The sequence below is a fragment of the Jaculus jaculus genome, chromosome 8, assembly GCF_020740685.1.
Source record: "Jaculus jaculus isolate mJacJac1 chromosome 8, mJacJac1.mat.Y.cur, whole genome shotgun sequence".
NCBI lineage: Eukaryota > Metazoa > Chordata > Mammalia > Rodentia > Dipodidae > Jaculus > Jaculus jaculus.
The window spans coordinates 48,266,970-48,286,104 of NC_059109.1; the positions used below are offsets into that span (position 1 = coordinate 48,266,970).

The 19,135-nt window shown below is 39.3% G+C and overlaps 1 protein-coding gene and 1 pseudogene across 1 annotated transcript in view; one reads left to right on the forward strand and one right to left on the reverse strand.

Moving 5' to 3' along the window:
• Positions 1-19,135, forward strand: part of Dcdc1 (doublecortin domain containing 1) — a 485,885-nt gene that overhangs the window by 317,025 nt on the left and 149,725 nt on the right. The window lies entirely within an intron of this gene.
• On the reverse strand, positions 11,197-12,088 carry LOC101606874 (annotated as a pseudogene).

The following is a 19,135-nucleotide window of genomic DNA, read 5'->3' on the forward strand; positions in this document are numbered from 1 at the left end:
AATCCCTGAGGCTATCAGGGACATACATTCACAGCCAAACCATCACAGTGGCCATATTTGGAGCAACTTTACAGACATAATCAACATAATGTGAGATCATATTGGCTTAAAGTGAGCCATAATCCAGTATGGTTTGTGTCTTAAGAAAAGGGAAAAAGGACAGATACACACACACTGTGAATCCAGGGAGACAGAGACTGAAGTGTTGAGGATTACACATCAAGGAATACCAGAAATGGATGGCAAACAAGGAGATGCTAGGAAAAGGCTAAGGAGAATACAAGCTTCACGGTCTTTGCCATTTATTTTAGTGTTCTAGTCATAAGAACATTAAATTTATTTATGTTGTTTGAACTACCTATAAATTGGATGTGAGATGATACTGAAATATGAATTAAGTTTACTATAAGAATGAAATAAACATTAAGTTTACTATAGGAAAAGGACTCTATGGTGAAAGAACCCTCATCAGCCCAAATGAAAATAAATATAAAAGATGGTAAGAATGTTGAGTGATTATCTTGGGGATTAGTGCAAGATCAGTTGAAGTGTATAAAGTAGATCATGTTGGTGAGGGCCTCAAATAACACAATGAGAAATAGAACCTCATTCATGCAATCAATGTTCACTAATTATTAGCAAAAGGAAACAATTTTGACTTCCAAAACTATCTAAGAGGAAGACAGGTTATTAGGAAGCACTTTGTATGCTTTTATGTTTATCATCATCAATACACTTTAAAGTAGTTATTTTAAACAGGTAGTGTGTTTTGAATTATGTTAACATAATTAAAAAATCAAAGTTCCAGCCAGTGTGGTGTTACACATATGTAATACTAGCACTGGGAGATTGAGGTAAGAGGACCAGGAGTTTGGAGTCAGTCTTGACTACATCCTGAGACTCTGACTAATAAAACAAGCAAGCAAGTGAGAAAACAAACAAAAAATCAAATTTTAAACACCACTACCTTCTGCTTTCATAATCAGGCTGCTTCTATACCCACCAGTCACTCCTATTAGCTACTTGCATGTCCTTCCAGAGATTTTATGCAAATATATGGAAATATGAATTTATATCCAACTGCCTTTACACAAGTGGTAACATTTTTCATGGTGCTTTTACATGATTTTTACACTTAACAAGAGGTCTTAGATTTTTCTGAATGAGTATCGAAAATGTCCTAACTCTGTATTTTTGATGCACCTTATGCCATATTTATTTAATTTTTTCCTGATGAACACTAAGGTTGTTTGTAATCTTTCATTTTTAAAACTAATGAATCTTTTACTTTTCTCACTGGTGTATTTTTTCACACAAAATTTTACTTGGATTTTGTGTTAAAGCTAGCCTGTTAATTCTTCACAATTATAAGATAATCTAAGAGACATTTGTGAGATATGCATTTAAAGTACTGAATACAAAGAGTCAAAGATGATTTTTGAAGTTTTGGATTTTGGGGTCCAGGAGACCTGCAGTCTAGGGGTCCTTCTAAAAATTAGAGACAAATATTTCTACCTTTCTATTCTATTGTTTTTCTTAGAGCCATCAGTGGGTACTAGTTTTGTTTTCTAGAGCAGCAAAGATTACGATTAGCTTATACTTATGAGAGCAAGAATTATATTGCTTGAAAAATCATTACTAACTGAGGAATAGCTTTTCATATACTTTACATATTTTTGTCTTTGTAATCTAGTTACTCATGTGCCTAGATCTTCTCTGTATATCACTTTATATATGTCATTGCATTACACTCCAGTGGCAACATATAATGACAGAGTGAATAGTGTACTTTGCCCAAAAATTTCATGCCAATGTGGAGATTTGAGAATTATTGGATTCATATTTTTTATATCTTTATTTATTTGAGAGAGAATGAGCAAGCCAAGATCTCTTAGTACTGCAAACAAACTCTGGACATATGCACCACCTTGTGCAGTTGGCTTTACATAGGTACTGGGGAATCAAACCCGGGTCATCAGGCTTTGCAAGCAAGCATGTTTAACCACTGAGCCATCTCTCCACCCCCATATTATCTTATGAAACTCTAATATTTCTTTATTGTTGCTAGCTTTCTTAAATTTGAAGAATTTCAAAGAACCATAACTAATTGAATCCTTTGTCTCTTTATTTTCTTTTGACAGCTCTTCCTGTGTAGCACAGGCTGGCCTTAAACTCACTATGTAATGGAGACTGTCCTTGGACTCCTGATCATTACAAGTCAGCTTCTCATGTGCCGTAATAATAGCCATGGCCTGCTATATCTTGCTTCCATTGAGTACTTTCTACGTGTCACATGCACATTATTTCATTTAATCATCACCTCTATTCTTTCAGGGAGGTGTTACTAAAAGAAAGTGAGGCCTATAGAACCCAGATGGTCAGCAGGAGGTTTCTTTGCGAATGATGCAGATGGTATTAAAATTCATCTCCCCTTTTCACTGAGCTTCTATTTTGTTTCCTTTGAAAAATCCTCACTATTTAGATACAGGAAAAGATACTTGAGAACATAGAGGTTATAAAAACAATCTCATTTTGATGTTTTCATATACCGTAGACATTTAAGAACTTAGATTACTTTGCTTATCTAGTTTCTTCAGGATCTGCATGATCTTACCTTTTAACTTTTTGGCTTGTGCCCACCAGGCACTTTATAAAGAGGCTTCATCCATCTGGAAATCCACTTGTGCCCTAACATTGCAACTTTGAATAAAACCCATTATAGATCACCATTTCCACTGAAAACCATTATCACAGAGTTGTTAAGGATGTCTTATCTTGTCCTGACTCCTTCACTGTTCAACAATCCAGTTCTCAAAGTTTCTGCAGTTATCTTTGGCTGTAGAATTAAAGCCTATATTATTCATTGGAATTTAAAAAGGTAAGGATGAAAAGACAAAATTTCACCGGTGGTAAGAGGAGAAATGTGGCTCTTACAAAGCATTGGATGGGCTTTCCAGTATTAGAAAAATGCCAGAGAAGGAGAGGATCACCAAGAGCAAAGAGAAATAAGCATGTAATACCACAAGCAGCTGGATAAAGAGAAGCAGAAGAAAGGAAGGATGAAACAGCTCAGTAAGAACCATTATTACTGAGAGGTAGTTTTCAATACAGCTAAAAGCCTATTTCACAAAAAGAGGCCTTAACAACATTACCAAACATGAAAAATGATTTTTTTTTTTTTTTTTTGGTTTTGTGAGGTAGGGTCTCACTCTGGTCCAGGCTGACCTGGAATTAACTCTGTAGTCTCAGGGTGGCCTTGAACTCACGGCGATCCTCCTACCTCTGCCTCCCGAGTGCTGGGATTAAAGGCGTGCGCCACCACGCCCGGCTATGAAAAATGATTTTTAATGGTAAACATAATTAATAAAGGATCAATAAAAATAAGATATAAAAATATTCATTATATTTAGAATCGTGGTAAAATTTAAATCACAATTTAGAACTACCTAAAATTTTCATTAGGGATATTGGGATACTGATGGACAGGAAATGAATAAATATCATGGCATTAGTAGCTCTTAAGCAGTTGAAACTGAAACCATGGAATCACCTCATTCTAGTTGTGCTTCCTTCTGATACACTGAAGTTCTATGGAGAGGGTGATGATCATTACACACCACAGTTGAATGGTGGGCTTTTAAGGTAGTTTTGATTATAGGAGTTTATTACTGCTAAACACAAGCTACCCCAAACTTAGTCACCTAAAACAAGTAGTTCTGATCTAAATCTGCTTATGTGAGTCAGGAAGCCAAGGGCTGCTGAGCTGCTGGTTTTGTCTTAGGGTCTTTCATGAGGTTGAACTGTGAGTCAGGATTTCCTTTACCTGAAGGCCCTGGCCACATTTCCAAGTGTAGTTACCTAGCAATGTGACTGTTACTATTGGCACAAGACCTAATTTATCCTTCTATAGTCACCTGAGGGGAATGTACCTTTTGAAAAAAAAATATTAAAGTGAAAAATCTCAGCTTATGTCAGTTTTTGCATATTAAATTTCCCTAGTGATATTTCTCTAAATCAAACCTTTTAGTATTTTCAAGATGAAAACTTTAAGAAATAACAAGCTGGAAACCACATCAAAAGATATTTTCCAGAAAGAATATTAAAAAAGTAACAGTGGAGGCAAATCTGACAGGCTTATTGTTTAAGAAAGTCACCATGAAATATTTGAGTAAGCACAAAAGAATGCAAATGAGTTCTAGACAGATAGCTTATCAGTTAAGGCACTTGCTTATGAAGCCTAAGGACCCAGGTTTGATTCCTCGGTATCCACATAAGCCAGATGCACAAGGTGGCATATGCATTTGGAATTCAATTGAAGTGGCTGGAGGCCCTAGCACATCCATAATCTCTCTCTCTCCATATGTGTATATATATATACATGCCTCCCTCTCTATCTCTCAAATTAAATAATAAAGTATTTAAAAGAATGCAGACGAGTGTGGTAAACATCACTGCTACATATGCAGCTTTGAGGATTCTTCAACCTTTTATCCTATTCACTTAGGCTACAATTTACTTTTTTCTGGCCATACTTCCTTTTCTTGTTCTCCAGAGCATACATATACTATGAATGAATCAGTTTAGAATCAGCTTATTGTTGGCTGAAAGTGTTTCTTTTTATTATATTATCAACAACATATGGTTTCATAATTTTTCAATATTTATGTAAATCATCTCTTAGCATATTTATTTTGCTTTTGTTGGTCAATATGTTTTTAATTATTTATTTTTTATTAGTTATGTACACAATGTATACAGCCATGTTGGAACAATCATTAGCCTCCTCCCTGTTCCTCTCCCTCTGAAGGGACCTTCTTCATTGGGGAATGTGGGTAGTGTAATGTGGAGGTATCCATCAGCTATGGGGAAGAGGTAATGTATCTGTGCATAATGTCCCAACTTGTGGCTCTAACAATCTTCCATCCCTGTTCTGTGAATTTCCCTGAGCCATCTTGGGTTCATTTAAAGTCTAGTTCAATTATTGGGTCGTGTGTCTCTGGATTTCTGGTTTGGTGGGAGCTGAGTATTCGCTGTGTCTATCTCCTTCACCCTTATGTTGGTACCAGGTTCACCAAGAAAGCAGCACTGTTGCTCATTTCCCCAATTACTCTATGATTTCAGCTGGGGGCCTGGTGAGGTGTGATGGGATGATTCTCCTTAGTTTATGCAAATTCTCCAACAGAGAGTGAAATCAGCACCAGAAAAATGGGATAACCATTATTATTTTAGAGAGAATTTAGTATGTGTCAGCCCTCTTGTAGCCCATGATTAGTGGGAGCTTGATATTGGAGAGTGATCTTCCTTTTTGCATATAGTTTTGGATATATGGTGTCCCAGTTCCAGCTATGGGATCTGTTCCACTGAGTGCATTAGTTAGCCAAATCAAGAGCAGTTGGTTTCCCACCATGGCTGTGTGGCACTAATGTACTTGTGTGAGTATCACGTCAGGTTGTTTGCTGGTCAGTAGCTTAGACCATGAGTTGCTTGGACAGATGTTGGTCATTTTCCAGAGTTGCTCATGTAGCACCTTCTTGCACTAGACAAGCTAACTATCTGGGGACTGACTCGCTTCCAGATTCTAGCCAGGTTGCTCCACGTTCTGTACCATCAGCATATGGTATCTTCAGCAGTAGGGTCATCAAATACTCTGACAGATATCTTTCTTCATTTGGGAAACATTGTAGGTCTCTCTGATCAACAGCTCATTGTGGATGTTAAGCACATGCTGGTATTAGAAGTTACAGACCAGCACCAAGGAAAATAAGGAAGAAAAAGAGGTAATATATAAGAGAGAGAAGAGATAGAGAGAGAAAGAGGAGATTAAGGTTAGTCTTCATCATACCCTCACCAGGGCCCTGTGATTCAGGTGTTCTCTCTAAGGACCTGATGAAGTTTCAACCTTTTAGTCTGTCAGGATGTAGGATTTTGTGGTACCATTCCATTTGGGTCCAATTTTGTGTCCTCCCTTCCACCCTTACCCTTCCCTTCCTCCCCACACTCTCTATTGTCCAATCCTTAAGATGCTTATTAGGTATGTCAGCATCTTGGGCAGATTCAGGTTAGGAGCCACAGATGAGTGAAACCATGTGACAATTATCTTTCTGTGATTGGGTGAGTTCACTGAGAATGATCTGTTCCAAGTTCAACTACTTTTCTTCAAAGTTCATTGTGTCATTTTTTCTTACTGCTGAGTAGAATTCCATCATGTAGATATACCACATCTTGGTTATCCATTCATCTAATGATGGACATCTGGGTTGATTTCAGCTCTTAGCTATGATGAATTTAGCAGCTATTAACATGGTTGAGCAAACCTTTCTGAAACTGAGGCATGGAGCTTTAAGGGTAAATGTCCAGTAAGGGAATAACTGGGTCTGTTGGTAACTCTACAGTCAACCTTTTCAGTAGTCTCTATATTGCTTTCAACAGTGGTTGTACCATCTTACATTCCCACCAACAGTGAATAAAGATTCCTATTTTTCCACATCCTCACCAGCATTTGTTTTCATTAGATTTTTTAATGTTTGCTATCCTTACTGGGGTAAGGTGGAATGTCATAGTTGTTTTAATTTGCATCTTCCTGATGATTAGGGATGTTGAACATTTTCTTAAGTGTGTGTTTGCCATTTGTATTTTTTCATTTGAGAGCTCCCTGTATAGTTCTCTGTCTCATTTTTGAGTGGGTTGTTTGACTTTTTATTCTTTAGGTGTTTGAGTTCCTTGTATATTCTAGAAATTAGGTCTCTGTCAGTTGTATAACCAGAAAAAATTTTCTCCCATTCTGTGGGTAGTCTATTGGATCTGCTTATTGTATGTTTGTCTGTGAAAAAAAACTTCTCAGCTTCATAAGGCCCCAATGGTTGAGTGATTGTTTAATTTCCTGAGCTACTGGGGTTTTGTTCAGGAAGTCTTTCCCACTCCTATATCATGTAAAGTTCCTCCTATTTTTTTCTTCCCATAGTAGCAAAATTCACAGTCTTATATTCAGGTCTTTGATCTATTTGGACTTGATTTTTGTACAGGGTGAGATGTGTGGATAAGTTTTATTTTCTTGCATATAGTTATCTGGTTGGTCCAGCACCATTTGTTGAAGATGCTGTCTTTTTTTCCAACCTACATTATTAGAGCCTTTGTCAAATATCCAGTAGCTGCAGTAATTTGATCTAACGTCCAGGTCCTTGATTTTGTTCCATTGGTCTATAATCCTGTTTTTATGCCAGTACCATGTTGTTTTTATTACTATGGCTTTGTAATATAGCTTTAGATTAGGTACAGTGATGCCTCCAGAGGTGTTTCTTTTGTTGAGGATATGCTTGGATGTCTGAAGCCTTCTGCCATTCCATATGATTTTTTTCTCAGTTTTTATTAACATTTTCCATGATTGTAAAAAAAATATCCCATGGCAATACCCTCCCTTCCCCTGACTTTACCCTTTGAAATTCCATTCTCCATCATATCTCCTTCCCATCTCAATCAGTCTCTCTTATTTTGATGTCATGATCTTTTCCTCCTCTTATGATGGTCTTGTATAGGTAGTGTCAGGCACTATGAGGTCATGGATATCCAGGCCATTTTATGTCTGGAGGGAGCACATTGTAAGGAGCCCTACCCTTCCTTTGGCTCTTACATTCTTTCCACCACCTCTTCTGCATTAGACCCTGAGCCTTGGAAGGTGTGATCGAGATGTTACTCAGTACTCCAGTCACTTCTTTCCAGCACTATGATATCTTCTGAGTCATCCCAAGGTCACTGCCATCTGAAAAGAGAAGTTTATCTACCCAAAGTGAGAGTAGCATTAATATAAGGGTATAAATATTAAGAAAAGTGCTTACTGGGCAGTTTGATAAGCATAGTATATAAATTTTTCCAGACATCAGCAGATGTTACACCCCTAGGGCTCATGACTACCCCTGTTTTAAGTTTTCAGTATCAAGGATGTATGCCCTCCCATGAAGTGGACCTCCAGTCCAATTGGAGGGTAATTGGTTTCCACCATGACAGATATGCCACTATTGCAACCATTGGCTCATTTGGCCTGGCTGGCCAATTATAAGGCTTGCAGTGTCCACTGTTGAGTATCTTCACTGGTGGTATCTCTTTCTCTCATTGAACTACATGTAGAATGGCTTCTTCCAGCTTTCTGTCAGCTGGTGTACATAGAGGAGGTTATCAGCTCAGTTACAGCAGGATTTCTCAATGGCCTTGCAGCCCAAGTATGTGGAGTCTTCAGCAATAGGGTCTTACTATCTATTCCTGGTGGGAAACAAAGGGCCTCAGCAATGGCCTATAATGTTTTGGGGGCATTAGGGACCTTCCTGGCCAACAACTCACTGGAGGTATTGCATCCCTGGCACTGAAAATTTTCTAACAATGATCTATGGCTCCTGAGTGTTCCATTGCCCAAAACTAGAGAATTCCATATGATTTATTTGCCTCCACTTAGATTTTGATTAGCCCTCCCTCCACCTTTTCTTTACTCAATGTCTTCCCCTAATCTCACTTTGGGCCTTTTCACCCCCATTAATCTACCCTTCTACTTACATATATATAATACCAACCTATTAAGTACCCTCCTCCCTTCCTTTATCTTCCCTTTATATCTCCATTTTAACTTACTGGCCTCTGCTACTGAGTTTTCTTCCTACTCACACTGAAGCCCAATCATCTGTAGCTAGGATCCACATATGAGGGAGAACATGCAGCACTTGGATCTCTGGACCTGGGTTACCTCACTTAGTATAATCCTTTCCAGATCCATCCATTTTCCTGCAAATTTCATAACTTCATTTTTTTTTTTTACCATTGAGTAGAACTCCATTATATAAATGTGCCACATCTTCATTATCCACTCATCAGTTGAGGGACATCTAGGCTGGTTCCATTTCCCAGCTATTATGAATTGAACAGCAATAAACATGGTTGAGCATGTACTTCTAAGGAATTGGAATAAGTCCTTAGGATATATGCCTAGGAGTGCTATAGCTGGGTCATATGGTAGATTCATTTTTAGCTGTTTTAGGAATTTTCACACTGATTTCCACAATGGCTGGACCAGATTTCATTCCCACCAACAGTGTAGAAGGGTTCCTCTTTTTTCACATCCCTGCCAGAATTTATGATCATTTGTTTCATGATGGTGGCCCATCTGACAGGAGTGAGATGGAATCTCAATGTAGCATTAATATATGGCCACAAGTATATGTAGAGGGCAGTTTTACATAATCTGTCCATTTAGTCAGACAATAATAGTAATTTACTCCCTAAATTTTATGACTTACCCAGACATAAGATTTTGATTAGGTTTTCAGTACCAGGGAGGAGTTTCCATGCCGCAGACCTCAAGTTCATTCAGGAAACAGTTTGTTTCCCCATAATAGACATGCCACAATTGCCTAAGTTGGTACATTTGGCTTGTCTGGCCAGCTGTATATCTTGCAGAGCTCACTTGTGGTTAAGAACATTGACGACTTTTCTCCCTTGACAGGCTGCATAGCTCTTTTCAGAATCTTGATAGCTAGACATCAGGGTGGATTCTTCCAGCTCAACTTCAACTTGATTTCTCAGTGACCTACAACATGTGGAATCTTCAGCACTAGGGTCTTACCATCTAGTTATGGTAAGTCACAAAGAGCCTTGTTGTTAGTTACCTTCTTGTTGCTGAGATAAAGCACCTGACCAGAAACAGCTGATGGGCAGGAAGTGTTTATTTTGCTTACAGGCTCAAGGGGAAGCTCCATTATGGCAAGGGAAAGCATGACATGAGCCTCTGCATATCATTTCCTTGCCAATATTAGCTAGATGTTAGCTGCAATAGTGTGAGCCAAGCTCTGGCAAGGAGGAAATAGCTGTAATACCCACAACTCCCCCACAATAACATACTTTCCCCAGCAAAGCTACACCTCCCAAATTGCCACTGGCTAGGGACAAAGCATTTAGACCACATAATTTTATTGGAGACACCTGAATCAAACCACTGCATTCCTTTCCTGACAATCATAAATTGATGACTATCCATGATGTAAAATGAAATGCATTCATTTCAACTTAAGAAAAAAAACATAGATTTATTTAACACTGTTAAATACCCCCATGGTCCAAGTTCTCTTATCTGTAAGCTGTAAAATGAAAGATACATAATGGTATAGACTAACATCCAAACTGCAAAAGACATAATTGCAAGAAATGATTGAATTAATGTAAGATTTAAAAGAAGCAGGGCAAGCAGTGAATCTTATAGCTCCAAGTCCAGTATCTCTAAACAATGACAAAGTCTCTGGAGTTCCAATTTTGCCCCTTCCCCCTGCCCAGTTGGGCTACCCACAGCCTGGAGAAATCTCTACCCAGAGCTGGAAGCTCTTGTTGGCATCTGTCCCATAGTCCTGGCTGGTATCTCCATTGCAACCCATGTTTCATCCTCATGACTCCATCATCTTTCCACACAGGGACTGTCATAAGCCTTTATCAGATTGCCCAGTGGCCATTTCCAAAAAGCAAAGTTCCCTGAAAATGAAATGACCCTTTCTTTTCTGCATTTATACTTTTTTCCCTCCAAATTCCTGGTATAATAAGGACTGTTTATTTTGAGAAAAAAAGGTCTCAAACATCAAGATGTTCATAAAATAACCCACAGTATCAACTTTAGAAAACAAGTATTAAGACTATTACACTATTTTTCTAAAGGATGCCTTTGACATGCCAACTCTCATCCACAAAAATACATTGTTACATATGTGTTGAATACTCAACCCCAGAGTACATGGGGAAGGTCACACATGTACTGCTAACTCAAAGATGCTCTTATGCTACCAGTAAATGAGAATGCTTTTGCAGTCAGGGAAGCAACTATTGAAACCATGTATGAATGGAAGAACTGTACTCCCTGCATTACAAAAGATTATTTTGGAGACAGTTGACAAAAACCATACATTTTTTATTGTTAAGTCATAAAGAGGTATCAAAAGCAAAAATTACAGGGTAAGACTTAACACAACTACTTTGAGCGTCAAAGGAAGTGAAAATGGAACTTGACATTGGGCAGTATAGTATGAATTAATGAACATGGGTAGGACAAGGAAAGGGAGAACAACAGTGAAAATGTGCTGAAGATTCTAGGGGAGTGAATCTGGTGTAATTGTGATCTTGGACAAACGCCGAGGTAAAGACACAATTGTAAGATTTCTAAAGCCTGCTAGGTGCTTAAGAGTCACCCTCACCATTGGTGCTGTGTCTGTCATCCTCTCCTTCCTCAGCCTCTTTCATCATCTTTGATCTATTCCAGCTGGTCTTCTCCCCGATCTTCATTATCATCATCATCCAGAAGATCCCCTTCCTCAGCAGAGTCATCTGCACCCGCCTCAGACTCCACCTTCGCATTAGTCTCCTCTTTCTTCACAGAGGTGCTAGTTTGCTCCTCTTCAGTCTTTTCATTCTTCACCTCTACTGGGTTGATGAGGACAAGTCTGCTTGTTTGCTCTGTTCCTTTTCTATGTTTTCCAAGCTTTCCACTAGAGAATCCACTTTTGTTTTATCTGGGTAAGTTCCTTCTTAATGGCTTGAAGGTCCTCTCCTTTTAACTTTCCAGACTTAGAAGATGATCCTCGCTGTCCACTCTTAGAATTAAAGCCACTTTTGCCCCTTCGTGAAGTGTTTCCGGATACCCGCTGGCATTTAGAGGGCACCACAGCACGAGCAACAGGAGGGGGAGGAACACGTGCTGGATAGCTGTACATCCTGTCATCATAATCACGCTGAAAGTCATAATCCATGTCAAAGGAGGAGCCGTACATCTCCACTGCAGATCGCTTCACACCTGCTTTTCCTCAGTTCACTTTTGGCTCTGCAGCCAGATTAAGTTCTAAAACCTGGCCAGCAATCATCCTCCCGTCCTCTTCTACTACAGCAGCTCGGGCATTTCTCTCATCAACATACTGGACAAAGGCAAAGCCCTATGAACAGAGAAGCCTTTGCCATACTTTGAGAAGATTGCCTCCACACCAGACTTCTTGACCACAAGAGTGTTGAGATTCCCAATGAATACATGGGAATTCATAGAATGAGGATGTGTATTGTTGGTAACATTGCTAGCCATTTTCTTTGAAGCTAAGGCTCCTCACAAAGCTGAAAAATGTAGCTGAAGAGCAAAAAAATCTCATTTAAGCAAAGTTGACTAACAAATATTTCAAGTGATTTGTAACCAGTGAAGGAGACAAGATTCGACCCTGAATCTCCTACTTGGAAGTCCTACGTGAAGAGACCAGACAGGCCAGAGACGCGCACACAACCGTCCTGACTGTGTCCCTTCTCAAAAATTGCATTCATACTTTTATAGTACCAGGTGGGCTACCAAATTTATTAATCTAGGGTGGAATAAGATAAGCTTTGAAGACCAATGTACCCCTTCATCATTCAGGCTCCTTACTTTTAAAAGAGTCAGCATTCTTTCTGTTGTTCCAGTGCAGAACAGCTAGCCCAATCTCAGTCATGGTAATCTTTTTGCAGCTGAACAGGCACTGTCCCCACACTGAAACTTTCTGTGTGTGTGTCGTACTCTTCTGCTCATACTTCTACACAGCACAACTCTGCAAAAGCTCTTAGGACATGGTAAGAATGCAGCAAGCCTCTTACCTTTATCTCAGCCTGGACAAACCTCTTTCTTCCCCTCATAAGCCAAACCTACACAGCCCAAAGCTATTTTTACAATTAGGTCTTTTAACTATGACCATCAAATTATGTTTACAGCACTGAAAGGTGTCTCTAAGATCAAAGTTCCAAATTCTTCTACATTCCTCCTGCAAATCAGGTACCAAAGGCTGAAAGCTATAAAGTCAGATTTCTAGCAGTAATAACTCTACTCCACAGATACCAATTTTATGTTGTAGTTACCCTCTCCCTGCTGGGTAAAGCACCTCACCAGAAGCAACTTACAGAAAGACAAACCTTTATTTTGGCTTACAGTCTTAAGGGGAAGCTCCATGAAGGCAGGTGAAAACATGGCATGAGCAGAGACTGGACATTACCTCCTTGCCAAGGTGAGATGACTAATATTGGCAAGGTAGCAGCTAATAAACCTAAAGGTCCACCTAGCAACACACTTCCTCCAGGATGCTCCACCTCACAAAGTTCTAATAACTGGGCACCGGGCATTCAGAACATATAAGTTTATGGAGGACACCTGAGTCAAACTGTCACTTGCCAATAACCTGTAATGTTTTGGCAGTATTAAGGGTCTTCTTGAAGAACAACTGGTGGGAATGTATTAGTCTTAGCACTGAAATTTTCTTGAAACAGTGCATAGTTTCTGGGTATATCATTATTCATCCCTGCAGAATACTTCTGCCAAAACTCTCTCTTTTTGAAATATATATATATATATATATATATATATATATATATATATATATATATATATATGTTCATATATATACAATATTACATATCTGTCCCTGTACTTACATATCTACTACACCCTCTCACCTTAAGCCCTCCCCTTTCCTTTATCCCCTTTTTAGCTTCCTTCCTTTACTACTGACTTTTATTCCATCTCACCTAAAAATCTAAACATTTGGATTTAGGATCCATATATGAGAGAGACTATGTGGCATTTGACTTTCTGGGCCTGGGTTACCTCACTTACTGTAATATTTTCCAGATCCATCTATTTTCTTGCATAGGTCATAATTCTATTTTTATTTATATCTGAATAAAACTCCATTCCTGAAACCCCACTGAGGAGGGCCACCAGCAGAATGGGGGCAGGGAGGAGGGACAGATGGTACCAACACATGATATATCCATACAAAGTTTTTTTTTGTTGTTGTTGTTTTGAGGTAGGGTCTCATTCTAGTTCAGGATGACCTGGAATTCACTATGTAGTCTCAGGGTGGCCTTGAACTCATGGCAGTCCTCCTGCCTCCGCCTTCTGAGTGCTGGGATTAAAGGTGAGCACCACCACGATCAGCCAAAGTATGTTCTTAATAAAACAAATTTCATTATGTAAATGGACCACATCTTTATCATCCATTCATCAATTGATAGGCATCTAGATTGGTTCAATTTCCTGGTTATTGTGACTATAGCAGCAACAAAGATATGTGAGTAAGTATTCTATAGTAAGAGTAGAGTCCATAGGATATATGCCAAGGAGTGGTATAGCTGGATCACATGACAAACCTATTTTGAGCTCTCTCAAAATCCTGCACACTGATTTCCACAATGGCTGTACAGGTTCACATCCCCATCAACAATGGAGAAGGGTTACTCTTCCCCCACACTTTCACCAGCATTAATTATCATTTGGTTTCTCAGTGATAGCCATTCTGATAGGAGTGAGATGGAATCTAAATATTTAAATGTATTTTTAATTTGTAGTTCCCTGATGGCTAAGGATGTAGAACATAATTTTAGATGTAGTGGTTTGAATCAGATGTTCTCCAATAAAGTCAAGTGTTCTGAATGTTTGGTTCCCAGCTAGTGGCACTTTGGGCCATGGAGCCTTGCTGGAGAAGCTGTGTTGTTGACGGTTGGCTTTGATGTGTCATAGCCAGCTTTAGCTTGCTAGAGCTTGCCTCATTCTCCTACTGCTATTTTCTACCCAATATTGGCAAGGGGGTGATCAGCCTCTCTCTACCATTTCTCCCTCACATCATGGAGCTTTTTCTCATAATTGTAAACCCAAACCAAAAACAAAACCCCTTTCCTTCCATTAGCTGTTTTTTTGTCAGGGGCTTTTGTCCCAGCAATTAGAAGATAATTACAACAGAAAAAAAAAAATGATGCCAGACGAGTAGGGTCATTTACTGCTGGAAATGTGACTTTGTGGCTTTGGAGCTTTTGGAAGTGATTTGTGAAAGGAATGTGGAAGGATTTGAAACCTTGGTCTGAAAGAAGCCTTGCAGTGCTGAAGGCAGAGTTTGTTGGACATTTCTGGTCAGAGTTGAAAGGTATAAGAGAAGAAATACCTGTGCAGGCTTGGCTTATGAGGGAAGGAAAGATTTGTGACTGGAATGGGTCTATAGCAATTTGTGTGAGAGGCTTGCTGAGTTCTGCCTGTGTCATGAGAACTTGACCAGAGTAGAGTTTAGAAGAAATGGACTGGTGTAATCAAAGGGGCATTACACAGAAGGAAATGAAAGTTTCAGGCTGGAGACAGTACCTGTTCATTTGCGATTGTTTGAGAAATTATTGTCATTGAGATTGGGCCAGCTGCTTTGCATTGGGACAACAGAAAGAATGCTGACTCTTGAAGATATAGGGCCTACTGAACACTGAAGCAGTGTCCTGATTTTCCAAGTTGGCTTTCTTCCCTACTGATTAAAAATTTGGTACCCTGTCTGGTACTATGGTGTATAATAAATGCAGAGAAAATGGAGTCATTGGATTGGATTTGCATTACAGTATTTTGGAAATGGCCACTGTGAAGGAATTTTGCAGTCCCTATGTGGAGGCTCAGTGGCATGAGGAGGATGAACCATGGGTTACAGTGGACACATCATAAGTTTTTGGAGGTACCAGCACTGTGGACTGGTTGGAAAGGTGAGATGCCTGCTCTTGATGGATTGTTCCCTGAGCTCTGAGAAGTCCAGCAAGAAGGGGTAATTGGAGCCCCAGAAGTTGTGTTGTGGGTCTCAAGTGGAAAAGGAACTTCAGGATACAATGTAGTTCTGTTTGCTTTAGATCTTGCATTGTTTAAGTCTTTCTTTGAAATGCCATTGCTTGTAGTGTGAATGTCTGTGCCATTATGTAGTTTTGGTTTTACAGGTTCATAGTTAAGAAACCTTATACTATGGGGATATTTGAATAATGTTGGGATTGATAAAACACACACACACACACACACACACACACACACACACAACTGTGACCACTTTTAAAGTTGGACTGAATGTATTGAAGTTTACATCATTGATGGTTGTAAGTTTATAGGGGCCAGAGGTGATATGTGGTAGTTTGAATCAGATGTCCTATATAAACTCATGTGTTCTGAATGTTTTGCCTCCAGTTGGTAGCAATGTTGGATGGGTGCTTTCTCCAAGCAACTAGAAGATAACTACAACAGATGTTATTGGTGACTTTTATTTCTTTGTTGGAGAATTCTCTATTCTAGTTCTATAGCCCATATTTGATTGCATTATTTAATTATTATTTGATTTTTTTTGAGTTCTTTGTATTTTCTTGATATTGATCCTCTGTCAGAAGTATACCCGACAAAGATTTTCTTTAGGCTGCCTCTTTGCTCTATTCAGTGTCCTTTGCTGACCAAACTCTTTAATTTTATAAAGTTTCAATTGTTGATTGGTTTCCTTACTTCCTGAGTGATTTTGATTCTATTTAGAAAGTCCTTGTATATGAGGGGTTTCTTTTTTTGTGTTTTTCATTTTGCTAGTATAGAGTAGTCTCAAACTCATTATGTAGCTGAGGATAATCTTGAACTTCAAATCCAGTATTCCTGTTTCCACCTCCATATTGTTGACATTACAGGTGTAAGCCACCACTCTCAGTTCATGCCATACTGTGGATTGATGCCAGGCCTGGTGTATAATAAAAAAACACTTTACCAACTGAGATATATCCCCAGCCTTAATAGTTCTTTTTTATAGCTCATCAATGACTACTCAATTCTAAGAGATCATTTTTCTATTCTAAATTACACAGAAGCTTATACTTGTTATAATTTTAGGATATAATTCTAGTGAAATGTTATTTAACTGATGAGAATTTTGGTCAAGAATGCACACACATATGTATACACATACATATATTTATACATACAAACATGCATACATATGTGATTGTTTGAGGTAGGGTATCATTATTTCCCTTAGATGGCCATGAACTCAATATTCTCCTGCTTCTGCCTCCTGAGTGCTGAGATTATAGGCATGCACTACTATTCCTAGCTCTATAATTTTTTATGAGAAAAACATAATTTTCCCTTCAAAAATATACCTTGTGAGAGTTTACTGTTGTTCTTAGGGGTCACTTTTTTGAGGGTTTTTGTATTAGTTATGTACACAATGTGTATACAACCATTTTGGTACCATTGTTAGTCTCCTTGCTGTCCTCCCCTCTCTGCAGGGACCCTCCTCATTGGGGAATGAGGGTCATGCATTGTGGGGTTAGCCATAAGTTATGAGTAATAGGCAATGTCTCTGTGCATAATGTCCCAACATGTGGCTGTAACAATCTTTTTGCCCCCTCTTCCACAAATTTGCCTGAGCCATGCTGGGTTCATTTTAGGTCTACTTCAGTGATGAGATCTTAGGAACCTCTGTGTCTCTGGATATCTGGTTTGCTATGAGTTGAGTGTCCTCTGTGTCTATCTCCTTTACCATTGTGCTGGTACCAGGTTCACCAAGAAAGCAGCACTCTTGCTTATTTCCCCAATTACTCCAAGTTGGCTTTCAGTTTCAGCTGGGGCCCTGGAGAAGTGTGTTGGACTGATTCTCTCTTCAGGATCTGCATCCATCTGAAAAAGAGACGCAAATTCTCCAAAGGAGAGTGAAATCAGCACCAGATAAAAAAGATAACCATTATTATTTTATATATAATTTAATAGGTGTAGGTCCTCTTATAGCCCATGATTGGTGGGAGCTTGATAAGGGAGATGGGGCTCATTTTTTGGCTATGATTCTGGCTTGTTTCCTAGATCTAGCTATGGGTTCTGTTCCACTGAGCAGATCAGTTAACCAAATCAAGAGCAGTTGGTTACCCACCATGGATGTGTGGTACTAATGTACTTGTGTGAGCATCACATCAGGTTGTTTACTTGAGTAGCTTAGACCATGAGTTGCTTGGACAGATGTTGGCCATTTTCCCTGTCACTCATGTAGCACCTTCTGGAGCTAGATGAGCTGTCTGGGGACTGACTCTCTTCCAGATTCCAGCCAGGTCACTACATGTGCCATACCAACAGCATATGGTATCTTCAGCAGTAGGGTATTACCACTAACCTTTGGTAGGCCATCAAGTATTCTGTCAGAAATCTGTCTCTTTTGGGAATCCTCGTAGGTCTTTCTGATCAACAGCTCATTGTGGATATTGACCATGTGCTGGTACTGGGAGTTACAGGCTGGCACCAAGGAAAAAAAAGGAAGAAAAAAATAGGTAATATAAGGGAGAGAAGAGAGAAAGAGAGAGAGAGAGAGAGAGAGAGAGAGAGAGAGAAGTAGGAGATTAAGGTTAGTTTTCATCATACCCTCTCCAGGGCCCTGTGATTCAGGTGTTCCCTCTAAGGACCTGATGAAGTTTCAACCTTTTAGTCTGTCCTTCAGGAGATAGAATTTTATGGTATCATTGCCATTTAGTTCCAGTTTTGTGTCCCCCACCCCCACCCTTATCCTTCCCTCCTGCTCCACCCTCCCTCCTGTCTGGTCCTCAAGATGCTTGTTAGGTATGTCAGCATCTTGGGCAGATTCAGGTTAGTAGCCAGAGGAGGGAGATCCTGTGACAATTATCTTTCTGTGATTGGGTGAATTCGCTGAGAATGATTTGTTCCAGGTTTGACCATTTTTCTTCAAGTTTCATTGGGTTCCTTTTTCTTACTGCTGTGTAGAACTCCATCATGTAGATGCACCACATCTTGGTTATCCATTCATCTAATGACAGATATCTGGGTTGATTCTGGCTGGTTACCCTTTTTAGGATTTTTTTTTTTGAGATAGATATTCTGTGTAGCCCAAGCTGGGATTAAACTCATATCCCTCCTGTTTTAGCCTCTCAAGTCTGTGTGCCACCATGTCTGACCCTACCTAGTGATTTTAATTTATAGGACTACTGCAGTATGTCTAAAAAATGGGAATTGTAAGGGAAAGCTAGAGAATAACTGAACTTTATTTAACTCAAAATTATCAGAATTTGAGCACCAGTTAATTACTTCCTCTAAACTGCTGACCTTTTCAATGCATAGCTTGCCTTGTGCTTTCAGAGCTCTTGGATGTGTATAGTACCTCTTCCTCTTCCCCTTGGGGATGTTTATTGCTGATTTTTAATCTGACAGCTGGGTTCCCAGCAGGCTGTACTGTGCTCCTTTCCTGGCTTCTGAAGACAGCGGTTAGGTTAGAACAGCATCTTGGTTTCATAGTTTGATTTATTTTGTTTGTGGCATTATTTGCAAGTAACCTCTGGGAACCCAGTGAAA